Source organism: Lepisosteus platostomus, chromosome 13, assembly GCF_059453375.1.
Source record: "Lepisosteus platostomus isolate fLepPlt1 chromosome 13, fLepPlt1.hap1, whole genome shotgun sequence".
NCBI lineage: Eukaryota > Metazoa > Chordata > Actinopteri > Semionotiformes > Lepisosteidae > Lepisosteus > Lepisosteus platostomus.
Window position 1 is genome coordinate 35,231,319 of NC_142623.1, and position 22,091 is coordinate 35,253,409.

General features: G+C 33.6%; 1 protein-coding gene across 3 annotated transcripts in view; it reads right to left on the minus strand.

Moving 5' to 3' along the window:
- pdgfrb (platelet-derived growth factor receptor, beta polypeptide) overlaps positions 1 to 9,022 on the minus strand; it is a 41,672-nt gene extending 32,650 nt beyond the window's left edge. The window contains exons 1-2 of one of the 3 annotated variants that reach the window (XM_088604357.1): positions 8,255 to 9,022; positions 6,022 to 6,063 (exon numbers count right to left, since the gene is read on the minus strand). The gene's annotated coding sequence lies outside the window, so the exon portion shown is untranslated. The remainder of the gene's footprint in view (positions 1 to 6,021; positions 6,064 to 8,254) is intronic. The other 2 variants (XM_088604358.1, XM_088604356.1) reach the window with 2 other exon arrangements.
- Between the last annotated feature and the right edge of the window lie 13,069 nt (positions 9,023 to 22,091).

Consider the following 22,091-nt stretch of genomic DNA (forward strand, 5'->3'; position numbering starts at 1 on the left):
GTCACAAGATACAGTAGTGAGATAATGAAGGTATTTGATTGTAATTCGTTAAGCAAAAATATCTTTTGTCAGAACACAGACATTAACAACCTCAAGCACAATGGTCTTACACAGCAACATGTACTCAATGTGCATGTACAGTAAGTGTCAGCATTCTTGGATATCTGACTACACTTTGCCTGCTGACTTGCCACTTTGTGTTTTTTTCTGACATTTGATGTAGAAATAGATAAAGTTCACAACTGACAATTATTAAATTTAACTCAGCCACAGGGATTGTACGTGGTGAGCCATTGTGTAGTGCACTGGTATAGAATTAGTGCTGATGTTTACCACAGTGGTTGCAAATATATGGTCTTATGAGCATCTCTTTGGTTAGAAAAGGTCATTGTGATGTTTGTAGACATCCTTTGATCTAGATGCTGTGATGAAAAAAAGTGTTTGTCATCTGATTCAAGCACAGCTGACTGCTATTCCAGTAAACCATATTTATTTATTAATTATAGAAATCAAGAAAATTAGGTTTAAAAAACTCATGAGGAGGTTATGAGGTTTCTTTACAGAGATGCAGCTAATACACTAGACTCCTTAACTTTTTCCTAAAAATGTTTTAATACAGAAATCAACAAAAATACAATAGTGATCTACGATATGCAGAAAAATAATGAAACATTGCAAAAAAATGCTCTAATCTTCAAATCCTCATGTACTAGAATTAAAAACATGGATACAGTGTTGGAGAAAGGTATCATTGTGATTGCTGCAATTACTTGAATAAATTAATAATAAATAAATTAAAAATAAATGAGAAGTTAATGGGAAGTGATGGTTAACTCTGTCCTGGCCAAGTTATAATATAAATTAATTTGTAATTCCTTAGTAAGCTTTTAAAGCATTAAATCAGTTTAATATGTGATTTTCCTGCTCTTTAATGTGTAACATCACTGTTCTGACATCAACACTTACAGTATAAACCTTACTGAAATAAGGAATATAGTTAAAATACAATTACTATATATTCATCTATACATTTTCTAATTTTTATATCAAATTCTGGGGGTTCCGGGGGAACCGGAGTCTGTCCTAGCAAGCAACATGCACATAGCAGGATGCAACTTGGACAGGACACCAGTCCATCGCAGAGCAGACACACACAGAGACACACACACTGAAGCCAATTAACCTACCAGTAAGTCTTTGGACAGTGGGTTGAAACTAGAGCACTTTGCTAAAACCCACATGAACATGGGGAGAACATACAAACTCTATGCAGATAGCACCCCAGGAATTGAACCCAGGCACCTCCGTGCAGTCCTTACAATTATATAAATGTAATTCACTATAACACAGCAAGGAATCTTTATCAGCTTAGTACAAATTCATTGCACTAAATACATTTGAAAATAACCTTGGCCTTAGGGTATTGATGCTTAAGTCAGCAAGGCATTAAAAGGAGGCCTGATGAATTGTAAGTAACTGTTCCCAGGGTTGGCTTGGGAACATAGCTGCCTTTAGGGTTTGACTGACTCTGGGATTGTGTTTCCTTTTTCTGACTTGTTTAGAGAGTCACACTTTAATGTTAAACATAGCCAAACCAGATTGCTTGATCAAATCTCTGAGGGCATTTGCAGCTTATCTACAGTTGTCGGAAGTGTGGCTATTCACATCTGGAAATCATATAAGTATGACACGAAAAATATTTTTCCCATCACGTTGCCCACATTTACATCGACAAACTAAATATCTTAAATGTAAAGCCATGGGGTACTGAGGCTTCCAAAAAAAGGAAACAATACAGTACAGTTTGCAACTTTTCCTAAAACCAGCCAGGAATTGTATTTTCCTGCATTGGAAACATTTACCCTTTTGTGTGTGGGTGAAAGAATAACATCAAAGATATTAACCAGAGGCCAGCTAAAATGGCAACAATAAAGAGAATAGTTTCCACAGCTGCTCCAAGGCAGAAAAGCTTGATACGTGTTTTTTTTTTAATGTTTTATATACAGCAGGAGATTCAAGCCATCTGATTCTTTGGTAAACCCACACTAGTATATTCAGTCTTCTTCACTGATTTTGGTGGGACCTGGCTTGATCTTTTTGTCATTTTATTCTTGCCTTACTTTACATATAAACCCAAGTTGCTGGCATTACGCCAGAATTTACCAATATATCATCTTAAAGACAATGTCACTGCAAGAGTAATATTGTGCTGAAGTAAAAATAAAACATCTGTTTGGAAAACATCCAGAACACAAATGTTCCTAAAGAATTCCCTTTTAACCATCACTATTTCTTGTCCTGTAATATTTATAAATAATAACAAATCATCTTGAGATCTTCTGTTTAAAATAGGGATTTGGAGACATTAGAGGGATTTTATTTTTGTTTTGTTGTCTTACTGCAAGGAGGGTTTTATTTCCCCAAGAGAACTCCCCTCATTTCCTTCTTCCTTCGCCATTTTTAATCCTTCTCTAATAAAAACAGTACCATGACCTGTCTAAAATGTCTAGGAATCTCTGTCATTCAAATGTTATTTTACTTGCTCACACAGCATAGATATGTTTCACTGAGAATGAGACTAATAGAATTATAGTTAATGAAAGCAACCATGCAACACATATGGAAACCAATCACAATTTAAAGACATGTTTGTGAAGACAACATGTTTTCCCAGTACAATAGTGACAGAATAGCAAAAGGCATTTGTTAGACCCAATTTAACATATATACAGAAATAAATAAATGTTAACTACTTTGTTAACCAAATGCTACAGTATATAATGGATTATTCAAGATTTTAAAATTATTTTCTTTTATCCTGCGTGGTTTGTGATACAGTAGTTATTATTATTTAATATTTATACAGTTCCTTTGCAATAGGCACTATAAATTAAATTGTGTTCCTTTATTTAATTGGTTTTGACTATGGAATTAGACAAGTATGATGAACACACTTGCTTTTTCTATCTGGATTCCAGCTTGAATGTGGTTTGCTGTCTGGGATGTGTTGTTTCATTAGTTATATGATCGGGTGTGGTAAATATTTGCTGTTGCCTGCATTTCAATACAGTCGCTGTAGGAAATGTCTTAAGCTTGTATAGGAAGCTGTGGGTTATGGTTTGTTCGTATTGAAATGAGGGTGCAGTAAAAGGCTGAGAAAAAAAAAAGAAAAATAGGCAGAAAGGGGCACAGATGTGGGCCATGTTTAAGAGTTCACTGTTCACCAGTGTTCAGTTAGCTCACAGAAAGCACTAAGGCTTTGTATCTTTAACACAAGGAAATGTGCCAGATATAGTATTGACTTATTTCAAATGCTGACTAATCAAGATTAATTCATTTTTGACAACATATACTGTACGTAACAAGAATGTTGTTTTAAAATGAATCTATCAAAAGCTAAAACTAGGTCCCTGAAAGTGACACCAAGTTGTATTTGACTTTACCCAAATTAGTGGCTACTTTTTATGGTCAGAATATCCTTTTTAACCTAACTATACTAGGTGTGTTCAATATGCTGCAAATTTGACTTTGGGGTTTAATATTACATCTGAGCAGCATATTTCCAAATCCTCTGCAGTTTACGTTGTTTTTTACCAAAGCCAAAGTCAAAGCCTAGTACTCACATTACCCCAAAAAATCACTACAGGACACATATGCTCTTTATACATGTTGACTTCAGGCTTAAATCAGCTGTCGCAAAAGGAAATAGTGTCATTAATATATTACTGGCCCCTTTTGACAGCACCAAAGCTGGGAGATGCACTGAGAGTCACACAGGGTGCCCTTTAAACTCTTCCCATCTGGAAAAAAAATGTCCCAGTCTTTAAAATCCGCAGGGAATATCATCTCCTGCTCTGTGTGAGAGACAGCGGACGCCCATAAAAAAGGAACAGCTGAATACAATTATAGCCATGGTCTTTTTAAATTCCTCTCCTTTTCCAAATAATTTTCCGCAGACAAAGAAGAAAATTAGTTTTGTTGTCCTAATGAATTAATTTGAAATAAAATGTGATATTGGTAGCTGTCATGACAATTAAAAGTGCATATATTCTTTTTTGTTATATTTTTTTTTACTAAAAATTAACTTATACATTTTGGATAAGCCTACATATTTTATTAATAAAATAATAAGAAGCTATGTCTCCTAATAGCAGTTATCTAGGTTCAACTGTTCATCGATTTTCAGTCATTTATTTTTTCAGCTTTTATTCACTTCCCAAACAATTTTCCAAACTGAACACATTTCCAGTTCTAGGGATGATGGAATGTTTTACATTACATTGTCTTGCTTTTGATCTAAGCTTTGAGATAAGTTGGCTGGGTTGTGCAGATAAAGCAACTATAAAATGCCAAGTCTCCATTATCATAAAAAACACATATTATGGGATCAACAGATACTAAATGGAAAGCAATGAATCTGAGCATTCCAGCCACTTGTCAAGTTGCCAGTTCCAGTTATTAGAAAATGTCTGTTCCTTTGTCAGGGAGTTTTGGGTTTTGCATCCTTGGAGTTTTAAGTAAATCTGTGAATTTGATGAACTGGCAGACCATCTGGATTTAGAAATAACTGATGTAATGATGTAAAAGTGCTGGGATATTCTCTCATGTGGTTCAACTGATAAAGGAACTCATTTTAGGGGCAGGCTGAGCTCTGTGATCCATATACAGTATTGTCAACCAGAGCCTGAATCATGTACTGTAGTTGACTGTGAGCAGGATTTCACAAGCAATTTTCCCCCAAAGTTAAAGGAAGTATATTTGCATAGGAAGGTCTTCCGAGAATCCAATTCCTCTGCAGGAAGTACAGTAGAGTACGTGAGACCTAGATTAGAATCAAGGTCTGATAATTCACAGGTGTCTTTTGCAAACACAATATCACCCCTGTACCGTAAGATATTTTTTCTTGGAGATGGGTTATAATTTCCAGTCTTCTGGCAGTTGAGTAAAATGTTACCTATATCAATATTGAGTGTAAAAAGAAGGCCCATAACTTTTCTAACTTTCTCTAAGAGGCAGATCATGCTTTCACTTCCCTGCCAAGAGTCCCTTTATTGCTTTGTCATAAAAATAGCTTTTTCTCTCTGCTGTGAGAGTTGGGTTTTCTAACAAGCAGCTGCAGAATGCATCAGATATAAACAGCACAACTTTGCTTTACAATTCATTTTGAGTCACGTTTTCTCGTGGGAAAAGGGAATAGTGTTTGTATAATAGCCACGATGCAAGAAATACGATATTATTTTAAAAATCCACTCAGCTTGTTGTGTAACAGTTCTAGAAATACTGTATGCAATCGCCTCTACATCTGTTCACGCCTTCAATGAATTGTAACTAACAGTTACCTTGGCATGAGAATCCAGTATATTCAATACTTACTGTATTCATAAAAGAAGGCAAAATTGAAAAATAATGTAAGAAGTTCATTTTTATTGTATTTTTATAAACAGAACTATAAAAACAGGGACGTATTTCAAAATATATTATTTCAAATTTCTACGATACCATTAAAATGGACTGTGATAAGCAGTCAAGAACATTGATTTATATCCTCACTTAATCCTCTGGTCACTGGGTTTGATGTATGCCTTAAACTGTTATCTTATTATTAACTGTATTTGTAAACCAATCTTGAATTTCATGACAAAAGACACCAATTGCTGGTTAAAATATCTTGAAACAACTTTCAATCCAGCTGTCCAGTTGTAACTAGGGCAACAATCCATTTCTATTCTGCATTGAACGGATGACATTCTTTTTCAACACTGGTTTTTCTATGATAATAATAGTCTTGGTAAGACTCTACAATATTCAATTTGTGTTTCATCCAACCACTTCAGGTTGTACTATTTGACTTGTGAGACAATTAGTGAGCCAGTTAGCAATGAATTTATTGTTGAATAACACCTCAGCTGAAAATGGGGAGGCTTATGAATTTAAAACAATTGCCACTAGAGCCATTAAGACTGACAATACCTAGTTAATATCCAGAAGCAATCAAAGTGACTTATAGAAGCTTGTACAAACCTCTGGCGGTTTTGAAGGAACGAGTAATAGGTTTATTCCATGCTGAAAAGAGAAGAAAGGAAACACAATCTTTCGGCTGTGGAGCCTTATTCGGGCGTTTTCTGCTTTTTTTATAATATTCAGAGAATTCACAGTTCCTCTGCAGTGTAAATTTGTTTTAGTAGAAAGATGTATTTCACACACATTCACTGGATTTTCTTTTACATTTTCAGTTGAACACCATGATTGAAAAAGATGATTTATACAAAAAGTCTGATTACCCAAATCCTAATAATTAGTATATAATTAACCAACATTATCAATCTTGGAAAAATGTACAAAGAGTTTAATAACTTTTTCATTTATACATGTGTAGATCTGTATAAGCAGACTTGTCTCAGATGTAAGAATTGAAAACTTTCTAAAGACAAATATAAAATACTGTATAATTACACTGGCAATTATAAACACTTTTCATTTACCTACTATATTAAAATATACTTAACCAAACAGAAAGAAAAGTAATCTTTATATAAATCCCCCTTCCTCTGTAGATAACACTCCAGCACCTGATTCTAATTAGTGACCATTTCTGCAATTGGTGGAAAATATAAATGAAATTTTTTTTTGGCCATTATCAGCACCATCATTAGTTTTAGTTGTAGACTAGCTAGAACCTCATTAAAAATCCAGGAAGAACATTATATAAGCTTGAAAAGGAGCTCACAGAATGTACAAACAGTTGCAGCAACTCATACTACACCCACATGCTAGCTGTAAGTCTAAACCTCAATCTTGCTTTTTAAAAAAAACAGAACAATGACATAAATTCACCTCAGTGAAGTGTCAGCATGATAAGTTATTAGCAGTTGACTGTCCAAAAATCTAAACCTAACATTTTCTTTAACTCAAGCATAATAAAAAAAATGCTTTTCATGCTTTCCCATGACCTCTAGGAAAACAAAAATGCAAACAAAATACTGTATACCAGATGTCTGCCACAGAAGGGTGAACATTTTCCTTTGCCTAAGCTGTATACCTACCAAAGGTTTTCTTTCTGTGCCAGTGGTTGTCTTTACAGGATGCACGTTTACAGATTCTTGAAGTCTATCTTATTGTATTTGCTATTATCAACAGTTTAACTAAGCTGTCGTTTACGTTTATTTTTGTGCCTTCCTGTAGAGAACACCTCACTGGAAATATTAGATTATACAGAAAATGAGGTTAGCTCTCTTTTAAGACACTGACATAAAAGTTGACATTTCATGTACAAAGGCAATCCAAGATTACTGCTCAATGACAAAAGATTTCACAGCCAACAGGACAGGCTGTCAAACATGGCCTAATTGTGTGAAAGTAAACAGTTCAGGAAACTCAAAGTCTGAAGAGAAAACAGATAAGCATATACAGATCCCCTAAAGTCAAGCACCACTTTAGCCTAATAAAGTACTTCTGAAGCAGAAATAATTTTTAGCATTCTTATTAAAGCACTCAGTATTAAATGTGGAAAACTCAAGGGGAAAATATATTTTCCCTGCAGCATAACTAGCCAAATTCCAAAGATTTCTATGGAGAAATACTGACATTCCATGATAATTTGTTTTTGATATTCCAAGATAAATTGGTTTTGTTGTTTTTAATTTTAGAATTTGTTGTGTTCTGTTAATCAGTGGGTATTTTTTTCTGACATGCCTTCAAGTATTCATTTTTATATGTGGAAGTTGTTTTCTACATACACTGTACAAGCTGTTGCTTATTTTATTTTTTTAAAGTGAACCAATTAGGTCCCACATCAAAGGAAATAACATGGCTGTTTACAAGTCTGATCTGAAACATGGACGCACATCACTTCATATTTTTTATAGGTTGAGTTTCTGCAAAGTATTATAAACAATATTAGATGCCAAAAGCACTGTAGTTCTGGTTTACTGTATTTCAGCTTCTGGGTATATGGTATGTATATATATTAGGATAAAACTCCAATATGGTGCTGTATATCTCACTGTAAACAGCCAATAGATCTTCAAGTTCAGAAACTTGGGCAATAGACTTCTGTGTAATGTAACTAAGTCAAAGTTTGTTAATGCAAGACTTTGACAAAATCCAGCAGATCTACAAACTTTCTCCTTTTAAATGATCTCAAACAATATTAAACACTAGAGATTTTCTACCAAATATACTCCAGGTATATTTGAAGACAGCTTTAAGTGAACAAAAAGCACATAAAAATATATTAAAAAGGGGAAAGACTTACCTTGGATACACGTCACTCTAGTATCAGAAAGACTTTAAAAAAACTTAAAGCATTGTCCAACGGTGATTTCTCTTAGGGATCTGAACTGCTGTCCGACTGCCTTGAAAGTGTGAGTAGCAGTTTTCAATTAGCTTCCTTTTGTAGAACTGGGGTAGATTCCTCAAATCTTCAGAGATGATTGCTGTAATCTGGTTAGCCCCTTGAGCCCTTGAAACAGGCACCAGAACTCTGTTTATTTATTCAAATGAAAGGATAGGGGTGGCCACTGATGCAGCACTGAAAATCACCTTTTAGAAGAATAAAAGGCTGTTAAAAGTTGAAATAAACATCAGAAGAGGCCAAGATTAAACTATTGGTCTTCAGTCACATAGGTCATGTATTTTCAGAGAATACAGCTCCTTTCATAAAAAAAAAAACGTTCTGTTGGCTGACACCTTTGAAACATAAATCTATATATGATAAACGTGTTCTATTCCTTACAAAATAACGAAAACAAAACACCAAAAAGAAAAAGTAGTCACAAGACAATATACTGGCAAGCTTCACTAATTCAAGTCCAAATGAAAAAGAAAAGAGGCTGATGAAGACTTTTATATGAAGTTAGAACAAATTGTCATTTTAGTGCAGTGAACAGAAAACTAACTACAGCTACATTTAAAAGCAAAGCTTGTTTTCTATAGACAAAAAAAGTTCTACTGAATTTAAAAGGGTACTTCCCTCTTCTACTCTCAACACCAGAGTGGTTGTGTCTGTTTTCAATCTTGGCTTTTTCCTTATTTTTCCTTTCCCAGGATATGAGTGGATGGCTAGAAAATTCATAACCCACGCCAGCAGCTGACTAAGGGCTTTCTTTTTATTAAAGAGGACTTTTTTGAAGGGGTGTGTGTTGGGGGACTTGAGGGGGGGACTCTGCACACTCACTCCTGTAATTGTTATAGTGTGAAGTGCCTTGTGGAACTAATTAGAAAGCTGCTGCACGCACATTTATTAGATTGAAGAGGACAGTGCAGTGCTTGTTTGAAGACTGACTGGGTGAACGTGTCCATTACAAATCTTTACATAGCAATTTAGAAAACTTTTATGTAGATTGATCAAATTACATCCACAGCTACCGTATATTTCCTTCATGATAGCGAAAACTGATAAAGGCGGCAATCTGCTTCTTTTAAGAACTCTGTAAACAGCTGTAATACTAGAACAGATGACTGCTTCTGTATTTGCAGTTAAACCTTTTTTTTTTCCTGAATCAGGCACAAAATAATCAATCACTGGTCTAGTGTGGGGTAACAAAAAATTATAGCATGCTGTCTTGTCTCAGACTGAATATATACATGTATAAATATCGGTCATATGCTTTTGGAAATCTCTAAAACACAGAGGACAAACTCAGAGCAGTTTTTTTCTATTCAAATCACAAGCATTCACTAATACGTAATTGATGACAGCATTTTCAAAACCATAAGTTTTCATTCTGAAGCCCCAAATCAAAATAGGACATTACACATTTCAACAGAACTACATGATACCTATATAACGTGACATAAGATTTAGACTTGCCTGTGCTCACATCTGATGTATTCAAATGACCTGCTACATTTCTACAGCAATCTAGGCTTAGGGCAAGCCTGCTCTGTGCTGTGACCATTAACTAGAAAACTGTCCTAGGAAAGGCTGCCATCAGAAGACTGATCACTTTCTCTTAAGCAGAAAAGTGCTAAATTTTAAAACTATACAAACATTCTATTATAAAACTCTTTTTCGAACCAAGGTCTCATTTTGAAAAGATTCCATCTTCCATCTGATAAAAGTTAACTTTCTTTTAATTTTTTCTGATTAGCATCTTAATTTTACAAGTTAGAAATAGTTCAGAATTTCAATAAATAGTTCTGTGACCATAACATAATACCATCTCTGACATAGCACTAAAAGATAAATATAGTCTTTTTTTTAAGGCTGTTGACTGCCTTATTTGAATAAGAAACAGGAAATTAAGCAATTGCCACTATCTGTCCTTTTTATAGAAAGAGCGAAAATGGAATGTGGACCTAACAGAAATATGATTATAAAATGATTTTTGTTTAAAATTCAGGAAAACCATAGAGATTCACATTACACATGTAAAACCATTTGTTTCTATTGTTCAGGGTGGATGCACAGTAATGCCCCAAATTAAAAATCACTATCTAGTTTACAAATGCATGCATACATCTGAACTTTTTTGGAATCCTTCTTTAAACAAATACAAGTTAATAAACAGAAATAAACAATGTAAAAAAAGCTGGAAATTTTAATTGACCCAGGAAATTAAAGGAAAACAGATATTAAAGGAAAACAAACAAATCAGGAGTATATAGGTGCTTCTGCATACTAATATTTTATGTGATTTTTTGCCATTGAGCATTATATCTTTAAAACAAGTCACAGACGTTTGTAAAATAAACATATCTCAAAAGAATGAAAAAACACATTACCAGTGGGAGGTGTTAAGTTTGCTTTTTCTTTTACAGTTAAATGAAACTATGTAGAGAAGTGTGATCAGCCTGTACTCAGCAGGTTTATCTTGGAATAGGACACTGAAGAACAGGCACAACTAAGTGAGACAGACATAAATAAGAACAGAGTTTAAAAGTATACAGCAAGAGTTCATCAGAGAGTCATGGATTATTTTGTAGTGTGGTAGTTATGCATCTTAGAAACCAGAACACACTGCTTCCAAATGTCAAACTAATCAACAGGAAAATAGTGTTAGGTTGTCTTTTGATTTATTGAGCATATTAAGTTTTTGTTTTCAGAATTTTTTATCGAGTTCCAAGATCGGATTATACTCATCTCGGCAGCTATGGATCAAACACAATAATGAAGTACTAAATCTGAAGGAAATTAAAAGTCAGAGATAAACATATTTGTCAATAAAATAATCAAACACACCATACTGCAAATCTGGTTATATTGGATATTATAATTTATAACAGAGCTGTCATAGACAGACTATGTCCTGCTTATGTCCTGGTTAAGCCATTAAAACATTAGGAAACTGTATGACATTTACCGACCTACTGTCTCTTTTTTAACAAAGATATTATTTACTATACCGATATTGGATCTATTTTCCCTAGAAAAAGATTAAATTAAATTGCTATGCATATATTGTATGTAGATAAAAAAATAATTAAGTCATAATGTCTTCTGAGCACAAAGAAGAGTAATTAATACAATTTCTTGCATGTCCTCAAGTGAATAATGCACTATCATGTGATTTATTTCTTTTTCAGCCACAGTGACGTTTCCAGTGAGTGAAAATGTAATGGCTCAGTTCAATAACTGGCCACAAATACCTGGAAATCAAAACAGTGAAACCATTCATGCTCTCAAAACACTACCCTCTGCAAAATGATTCATGTTTTTATATACTTCAGGTGCTTCAGCCAATGCAGGATGGGAGTCTACAAGCATTTTGTGTGTCACAGTTCATTGGAAAAAGAAAAGTTAATAGGCAATTACCTTCAGCTGTTTCCCTCGTTATTTCCAATAGAAACTTTCTCCTAAATATATGGCTTTTCAATTTACACATTATGTACAGTAAATATTATTAATTGGCCTACTACTATGAGGATTTATATTAATATTAATTAATATTAATGTTTGGCAAATACATGATGAATGCAAGCAACTCACCTTAATTATCATTTTAAACAACTTTAAAACGTATCCTTTTGCCCTTGCCATATTATCTTTTTCATTGTATTTTCATTGTATTTGCTATTTGGTTTCCACATTTCAAAAAGGACATTGGTGCTTTGGAATCATTCACAGAAGATGAGTGAGTTTAATTCCTGGTATTAAAGGAACAGGTTAAAGGAGCTGAATCTCTTTAGAATCTATTAAACTCGTTAGCTTTGTTTTACAGTATAAACAAGTATGAAAACTTCTTTAGAAGAAGTTTAAAATATCTTCTTCCAATGTAGTGTATATTTTATTTTCACACTCTGGGACTAGTCTTCTGTCACATAGCTATTTATAATTTAAATTCATTAAACAGCTTAAAAAAGTATAAAAATATAACAGTGGAGTGCCTCTAGACCAGTAGTAAAACAAGGAACTGAGGACACCAGTGGAAACTAATTGGAATTGCAATAATGACTGAACGTGAAAGGCTTTTAATTGAAAAGCAGTCGACATCTCTCAATTCTCAGTTCTGCACACTAACTTGTCAATCATTGGACAAACCCTATTTAGCATATATCAGCTATGAATCAGTTCTGCTGAAGTTTCCCAATGATTTTTTTTCCCCTAGGATACCTTATTAACTCAGATACTGTACTGTAAAGTTACATAAGCAGCAACATGTATTATAGTGTGCTTCATTTTATTTTTAAATTTGCTCAAACTAAAATTCTTTTAAGCAGCAAGGGACTTCAAGAACTATTTTGCTCATCTGGTTGAGAAGACGTCACATTTTATAAAATATACTTAATAACTTTTGCCTGTACATTCACTGCACTCCAAGCAGAAAAAAAACATGTATTAAAGGGGAAAAGCTAGGATATTGCGATAGTTACAGTATATGTATGTTCACTGCTGGTCTGGTGAGCAAGTGAAGGCATTGTTAATGTGCCAGGGATTCACCATAGTTCAGTGCGTCCGCAGCAACAAAACAAAGCAAAAGACTCAATGAATTTCAGGACTCAAATCAACTGAGTCCTAACCAGTCTAACCACAGAACTCTTAAAGTTGCTTCATGTTAAAAACCATATGACATGTTTATAAATATACTATATGTAGAGTGATGTCAAAAGGAAGTATTGAGAAAAACAGACAGATCAAATAGGAAGAACAATCTTGTTTTGAGATCTTATTTTTTATTCTTTTTACATTAAATTGGAAGGGATTCCTGCTAAAATAAATATACCAAGGCCTTTCTGACAGCACTGTCCTGGCTGGCTAAGGGTATGTTTAAAAATTGTGTGGTCATATTTATTGGAGATAAAATATATATTTTTTCCAGACATGCATTAAGAACTGAAAGTTCCCAGGAACCATTTCAAGAAAACACACTATACCAGAGCCAGACAAAAGCTATCAGAATTCTTCATCACCAAATGTTTTTAAAACATGTTTAGGGCAACTAAAAAAGTCTGTGACACTTTCGTCTTAAAAACATGTATGTTTTATAATTGTACTTTCAAAAATATACAGTATCTAGGTGAAACAATCCATTTAAATTTTTATTATTTTTATATCCTGTTGGGGATAACAATATTTGTACATACAGTTGTAAATATACTTAATATAAAACAGTTTAGCTCCACAAAAAAAGCCCTGTAAATTAAAAGCACATGTTTTCTTTCCTGCAATTTTGAAATTATTGTAAACATATTATTGGAAATTATTAGACATTTATGTGTTAACTGTTTTTTATCAGTACAGCACAATAATCTCATGCTCCCTGCCATCAATGGCACTCCTAAAGTATGTAACAGGGCTCAATAGTACTGAGCTAGATACAGGATCTGATCTAACCCCCTTAGAACATGGTTAATACTGAATTCAGCATATCAGAATGATTTGGTGTCTAAGGAGGCAAAGGGACAAAACTAAACTCCAACTTCTTAACCATAGGACCTCTAAGCTAGAATCTGACAACTACGAGTGACAGGTATGAGTAAAACACTTGTAGCATCTCTAGTAGAATAGAGAATCTCAGTACCAAGGCATTTGAAGTGATTGAAAAGCAGTACAATAGGAAGTCCATTTTCTCCATTGTAAAATTTAAAGTCAGTAATGCTAAATTGGACTAAGACATTTTATACCAAAATAACCAAAGCCATCAAAAATAGGAGATGAGGCAGCATCTTAGAGACATTCTCTGAATATAATAACATTATATTCGTTATTTAGGTTGTTACAGTATTTAGTTTTGTTATGAGAAATAGTGGTATAACTACTAGAATGGCATATGATTTTAACAAGTGGTTCTAAAGACAAGCAATATAGGTGGAAATGATGAGTTATCCTACAAACCATGAAGTGAGATGTTAAATCATTTTCTGTTAGCACTACTGCTGAAAAGCTGTAGTATGAAATTTTAACTATATTAATGGAACCTGCTTCTAAATTTATACTATATAATCTTGAGCCAACACTATATATGCCCACTGGAGGTAGTCAAAATTCTTATAGACGTCCCATTAAAGAATGTCACAGGGAGTGGAATTACTTGTTGCCAAATGTGCAATGTGAAGTAGCCATTGTTATCAACTGCAATGCCCTATAATATTAGTCTGATTGTCATGAGGTACAGTAATATTGTCCTATAAACTTCTAGCATGTGCAATAGCATTTTATTTTACAGCTTGGAGTAGACTGAAGCAAATCAAAAGCATACAGTGCAAATCAAAGAGATTAATCCATAACTTGGGTAAAGTATGAAATGCTTGTCGCTTGTCTTTTTTCAATATTAGAAATACAAAGTTATATATGTATTATTTCATGCAGAAGGAGAGTAAAGTTATAATGTTTTTCAGAAAACCCGTACAGTACATCATGTACAGTATACTAGATAGATTAGTATAATTGAAATTGGTGTAAAGAAAGTGAAGTTGAGCAATTGAATACATTAAGTAATATCTATTTTTTTCAAAACTAAGCATAGCCAGCAGATATGTTTTCACAATTTAAATGTCAAACCTGCCATTACTTAATCATTAATCAGGAAAAAGTGACTGATCTTTTAAAATAACGAGGGGTACTGTATATAACAAGGAATGATTGATTGTTTTGCTTGCAAGACTCTGTCATCAGGCACTAAACATACATGGCTTATATTTTTAAAGATCTGAGAAAGGAAGTACAAGGGAAATTAGAGGCTACGGCCCCAGGGAAGTCATTAAACAGCAAGGGGAGGATAGTTAAAAACTACCAAACTGAAAACACAAAAACACAAAGACCAAACATTGTCAGTGTGTTTTTTTTTTTGCTCTTCAGAAAACAAAATACCTAAATTGAAAGATAGAAACAGCTCAGTATAAAATGTTTCCTGCAAAGATTTTGCCCCTAAAGACTGGAACTACAAACATTCTTAAAGGCAAAGAAACAACCCGAATTAGCATACCAATCTCTCTCACTTGGAATGTTTAGGTAAAAAAAAACTCAATTCAAGAACCAAGTCACTGTGAATCATCAACTAAATAAACCTAAAGGTGGAAAAATATGTTCCAAAGCAACAAATAATCATACATAAGCTGATCTTGGATGACGCAAGCTTATAAACACTGCCAACACATTTAAAAGATGTTACTTTGAGGAAATCCATAGGCCATAGATGTTACTGGTCACTTTATTTATCATTTTGTCAATAGGTCTTCAAGGTCTTCTTGTTATTGGTTCTGTTAACATGTAGGCAGAAGAAAATCTGAGCTGTAAAAAACTAGTTGTGAACAGAACTAGAAGGATATGGTTTGGAAAGATCAAATCTTAAAAACAATATAATATGGTGTGTAAGGTGGGCAGCACGGTCACAAAGTGGTTAACATTTGCTGCCTCACAGCGCCAGGTGCTCCGAGCCCCGGACTCAGATGGTCAGGACACCATGATGAAGCCTATGCCATCGGGTCTCTCCTGGACCCACTGGTAGGTGGGCTTCCGGGTGTCCATCTCCCAATGCTGAGCCTGGAATAGCGAGAGCGCCGGGCTTAAATAGTGTCAGACTAAACAGAGAGCAGGTGCACAAATTCAACTAAAATACAAAAGGGTAGGAGCGCCCTTAAGAGGGGGGATTACGATCGTGACAGTGTGTTTATACTGTATGTCTGCCTGCCCTGCAAAGGACTGGTGTACTGTCCAGGGTGTACCCTGCCTTGTGCCCATTACTTGCCAGGATAGGATCCTTTTTTCTGTGACCTTGAATTGGAAGAAGTAGTTAGAAAGTGGATGGATGGATATATATATATACATACAGTATAAGGTACAGTGCACCCTTTTGAAAACATCAATTTCATGTAATACTAAATGATATGATACATGAGACAGTCTGGCAACAAACATGATAATATCTGTCTTCTCGATAACTATCACTCTACTAAATGTTACACAATTAGCTTAAATGGATCACTCACAGCTGCAGCTCAAATATTTCATCAGATTTCAATGATAATGAATCATGCCACTATCTTATATGTACTGTGGCTGAAGCATTTCCTTTGCAGGAAAAACACTTGAGAAAAAAAATTCCAAGCATGCTGCACATTACAAATTACTTAAAGGGATGCCAGAGTAGATTGTTTGTACTTTATATTAAAGTATTTGCTCATACAAGCTATTTCTGTGTAAATAATGTTTCCAAGCTACTCGTGTATGTCCCTTTGTTTTAATTTGTTAGAGCCTTTTAGAACATCACTTTTTTATCAGCTGACTGCTTCTCAAATGGCCCTGTGTTTGCCAGATGTTCAAGCATGGAGTAACTGTGCCAGGAACAAATGATAAGTCATTAGACTGCTTCTGCGGCTCACTTGCTCATTATGGTTTATAATAGTCGTAGGCCAATAAAGTGAGATAAATATTTTTAAGCTCCTACAATGATATAGCAAACACATTAAAATGAGACCTTCCATTATTATACTTGGAACAACAAAAACTGACCTGCTAAAACATACATTCCCTTAACTATCTTGGAATTTATTACTTTTGATTTGTAAGAGTTATAAGTAGACTTCTTCTGTTATCTTGCTAAATTGCTAAGTTTCAGGTATAGCTCCAAATTCATCTAATCTCTTAGTAATTGCAGTGTTATTTTTAATGCCATTTTCTTTGTATCACCTCAGTACTGGTATGTGTCAGGGACAGTATAGCAAAATTAAATTTAACAGTTAAGAATGATCATTTCTGTATTATGTCTATAACAATATGTCTGTGCTATGAGGAGTGTGTCAGGAACACTATGAATGATTTAGATAGATTTTTCCATAAGCGATGTTTAATATCCTGGAAACATCCCTAATGTGCAAACTTTCATTTGACAAGAAAATAGCCTGATGTGCACCTTATGGGTTAATATTTGCTTACTGAGTAACTGCAAGTACAGTAAAATATTTTTAGATAAATGAAAATTAGGCTTGCATTTTAATCTTGTAATATATGTAAAATGTATAATATATGCATTGAAATTGTTAAGATATTATGGCACGTTTTTTTATTTTAAGGTTACTACAGTATGTAAGATATCTGAAGTATATTGCATCATTGAATGATTAGAATGCATATTTCTGCTTGTATTGCATTTCTTCAAGCACTTTCCAACTCTTTCCCTTTGCACACAAAGGTGGCAGATCTTTTCCTTGTTAGAAACATGTTATAACATATCTTAGAATATTGTATTGTCATGAATAATACGGACTGATGATTTCTACACTGAAAACCAGGCGCTTTAATGTTAAAGATGAAACATTTGATAGCCAGTAGATCTGATTTTTGCAAGAATTGATTTGATTTTACTTGAATGTACAGTATGTTAGACAAGTTGTATAATGATTATATTTGGTATGAAAAGACACTTACAAAATTATAATTGTTTTAACTCTTTTTCACGTTTTCAATAATGCAAATAACATAAACGGCTTACAACCTTATTAAAACCCAGACTATTCTGTGCAAAAGTATCCCACAAGGGGGCATCAGAGAATTATTTTCCTTGATTACAGGTTCAGGTTAGGTTAATGACATCAGATAAAGTTTTACAACTATAATACTTAAACCTAGATCTCATTCTCAGGCAGTTAAAACCGAAAATGGATTTTACACTGATTTGAAAAGACAAACTATAACAGCAACAAAAATATGTGGCATTCAATTCACAGTATATATGTAAAATGTCATGGTAGTTGCTGTCTGTATTTATTTATTTCTAAAGTTGGGAAAAGTACATCTATGAACCAGTTTTACATATGGACTCATTAACAGTGTAACTCCTAAGAGAACTTTTGAATATTTGAAATGGTTTGAAAGGATTGAGAATGTATTGATTTGATATTCTATTACATTTTTAAAAAAATTCAGCATATAAAACCTGAAAGACCTAATTGGAAGTTATTATGAATAAAAATCCATTATTTCATTTCATTAGAGGATATCTCTAATATTGTGATGCCACATTAGTGCAGAATGAAATTCCTGGAATATATAAAGAAAAACTTTTATGTTAATCTTTTTATGGTGTACAAATGTTCTTTCTTAACAAAGATCAATTGGCAAATCTATTTATCTACCTACATATATCCGTGGTATCTTTGAGAATTTTATTGTTGTGCAGATTACTGTCATCACTGGAACCAAACTCCTTCAATATTGACACAAAGCAAACATTTGAACTTGACCCTACAGAGCTGAAAGACTCCAAAAGTCAAAGACCTTTTTCCACCTGTTATTCTACTCCTATGCAGATGAAGCATTGGTCTCCTTGATATTCTTCTCACCAGGAAGGGTTATATCTTTAACAATGCTCTTTGTGGCATCATGCACTGCAGAGGATGTAGTACTCTATAGTTAAGTGCAGTCAAACAAAGTCCTAAAACTCTTCTTTGAACTCTATTCCAAGTTGTGTGTCTTATTTCATTTTAGTCCAGTCATTTTTACCTTAAACCTAAATAAAACTAACCTAACTGTTAAAGTTTGGAGGATTATTTAAGCAAAAATTTATATTTTGTCTTGTTCTTGTTCTGTAATTCTGTAGATCTGTACAGCTGTTCACACAGTCAACTCCAATTCTAATTTAGTAACGCGGTGTTCAAGGGTCATCATGTTGCTCAATAAAGATTAATTGCAAAACTTAGTTTTAAGTTGGAAAATCCATAAAAGTACAATTTGTTTCATTTAGAAAGAATGTTTTCTTTTAAGGTGATAGATAGACTCCATCAACAGCAGAAAAATTCTGTATCCTGAAATCCTATTGCTTTGACAAAAGTCAGATTTTTTTTTACCTGAATTGCTTTACAATAACCCCAAAGAAATTATTAAAGATAAATTTACAACTCCAAGCTCCTTGTCTTACTAACACACAAGTAAAAATAATAATTAAGGAAAGTTAAGGTTTATCAAAGTTGGAACTTCACTTTTATTTTCAGTTTTAAAACACGTTTTCACTTTGTAATATTTTAGTATCAATTGCCTCAATAGTATTTTTACATGCCTTAGTGTTCAGAGATTATGGAACCAATTAACTAATAAAAAATTTCAAGCAATGGATAGAAATAAGGCAAAGAATCATAGACGATACATTGCTGTTTTAAGATATATTGTCAAACACCTATACAAAACATCAGTTTTAACTTTCAAACAAAATTAAAAAATCAGAATCCTGTCTATTTGTGCTCAACTGAAGCTTTTACTAGAGAACAACCATTTTGGGCTCACTGGAAGTACTCGGTCGAGCTCAGATAAAATACCATACATCGACATTGAGTTTACATAGATTTTCAGAGGATCTGCCAAGCAAATGAAATGAATCCATCTTTAATCAAATTTTCTTCTGTGAAGGTCATGATACTAAGCTACTAAATGAATATTTAGTAATACTGCTATAAATAAAAACAATGTCATTAATCATAACAACTTCAAAGCTCTTGCACAAAGTTGAAAAAAAACAGGAATCATTCTTTCTTGATATTACTTCTAAAACTTTTGATGAAGACATAGCTGTGTTGTATCTGCAGCTCTTCTGAATGAAAAACTCAAATCTGGTTGATGTGGAAGCTGCCCTATCCTCAAAGCAGTATTCTGAAGGGGACATCTTTATAGGCCTATTGTGCTTCGCTGTAATGCTCTACCTCAGCGCTCTCATAACAAAGAGAGGACACAAAAAAGGCGGGCAGAAGACACAATAAGACTTCCTTCATGTTTGAGGTGGGTGTTCACAGAGACATGTGAAAACCCTGCATACCAACCTTAAAGGCCACAGGTGAAGAAAACTGGGGGGCTGGGAAAAATAATTCGGCACTCCAGTATCATACCTTCTACAATGTTCGTGTTATACTTCATGAGCGTTTATTATTCATAGCATTGCTAACTATGAATATGCTGCTTTGTTTATTAAAAAAAACACTGGTAATCTCTACATTCTTTACAGACTAACAACCTTGTATTAAACCATCTAAAAATATAAATGGAAAATAAAACTAAAAATGAAATGAAACCTTAGAAATCTTAGATACACACATTACATGATTGGAAATACATTCACTGTAAAAGAGACTATCAGTACATGCTCTACAGGGTATTGCAGTGAGTTTTGTGTTACTGTTATATTTATATAAGGTTATGATTTTAAAATGATTATTTCACATCATTAGGAAGAATACAACTATCCCATGTTGTGATCATGATTAAAAATGTCAATTCCCATAGTGAATACTGACAGACATTAGGTTTATGCATACTTACAGTACTGCAGAATGCTCAAGCATTTATTGTTGTATATATTAACATAATCACATACAGAAAGAAAGAAATTGACACCCATTATTTTATGTTTCCTGAGTATTACAAACATAAAATTGTCCAGTGGTAGTTCATATAACTTAATATGATTACTTTTGCTTAGCGAATATTTAAAAAACTGTATAACAATGATAAGAGTGTACACAATAAAATAGTCCACAGAAACCATAAGGTGACAAATTTTATTAAAATTAAAATAGTTATTATTATAAGTAGTAGTAGTAGTAGTAGTAGTAGTAGTAGTAGTAGTAGTAGTATTCATTAAAGGTACTGTCCAAAAAGCCATAAAAACTTGTAACTAACCAAACTCAAATAAACCTACAGTAATTCACGGTTCAAGTCTCTAAAGTTTAATCAGTCATTTTGAAATGAATCCCACCTCTCTTAGAGTGCAATATTAATCAAACTTGATAAATCGTAAAATATCTTTTACAGATCTTTAGCAAGAAGGACCAGAATTGGTTATTATTGCACATTATTTTGTCGAGATAAAACAACAAATATCAGGTCTCCCTTCGTCTGTGGAAAAAGCATTTCGAAAACTTTTCTTTTCCTCCTTTATTTTTCCAGATTTTTCCCATTCTCTCGGAGCTGTTAATAATATCTGAAGTTCAGAAATAATCAAATAAAGATATCTGCACAAGTCTTCTTTAGAGACACAACGAATTTCATGCACACCTATATTTGCAAACATGTTTAGAGAGTTTTATGATTTAGTTTTGAAATCATCCCGGTTTTGTAACAATATTTAAGTCATTTTCAGTTGCAAATAAGACGAATTTATTTGAGAAGATAGCGAAAACGTTTTATTGCGCAGTATAATTTCTATTGTTAAAAATACAGCAGTGTTCCTTTGTGTTCCTAAGAATCAGCTAGTGTGTTCTCTGTTTTAGAATTTTCATAAATAACATTTATCCAGAGTTCCAGTTCATTTTTGTTTTGAGAAAAAGGAACCACATTCGTTTTATACTGTAGATAATATAGGGAAGGTAAGATAAAACGAAAAAACGGGAGGTACACATAATTCAAAATACCGGCCGCGAAAAGCAGAATGAGTCTTAGTTAAAATTTTATGATTTTTGAAAGTTATTTCCTCTTTGTTTTTCTTCAGATAGATCCTCCCTTTTCTTTTATACACAATAGCTCAAGGCCAGAGTTGGAAAAAGAAGTGTTAGGAGGCGGGCAGAGGTGAAACGTCGGCTATCTCCTATGAAATCTGTTTGAAATGCCCATCTTCACTTCTTCTCAATACAGAAATGGAGACAACGAGTCTCATTGGCCTTTTAAATTCTCAAGTAAGATATTTCATGCTAAAGTTGTAATCAATTCAATACCATCGTCACTGTCAACT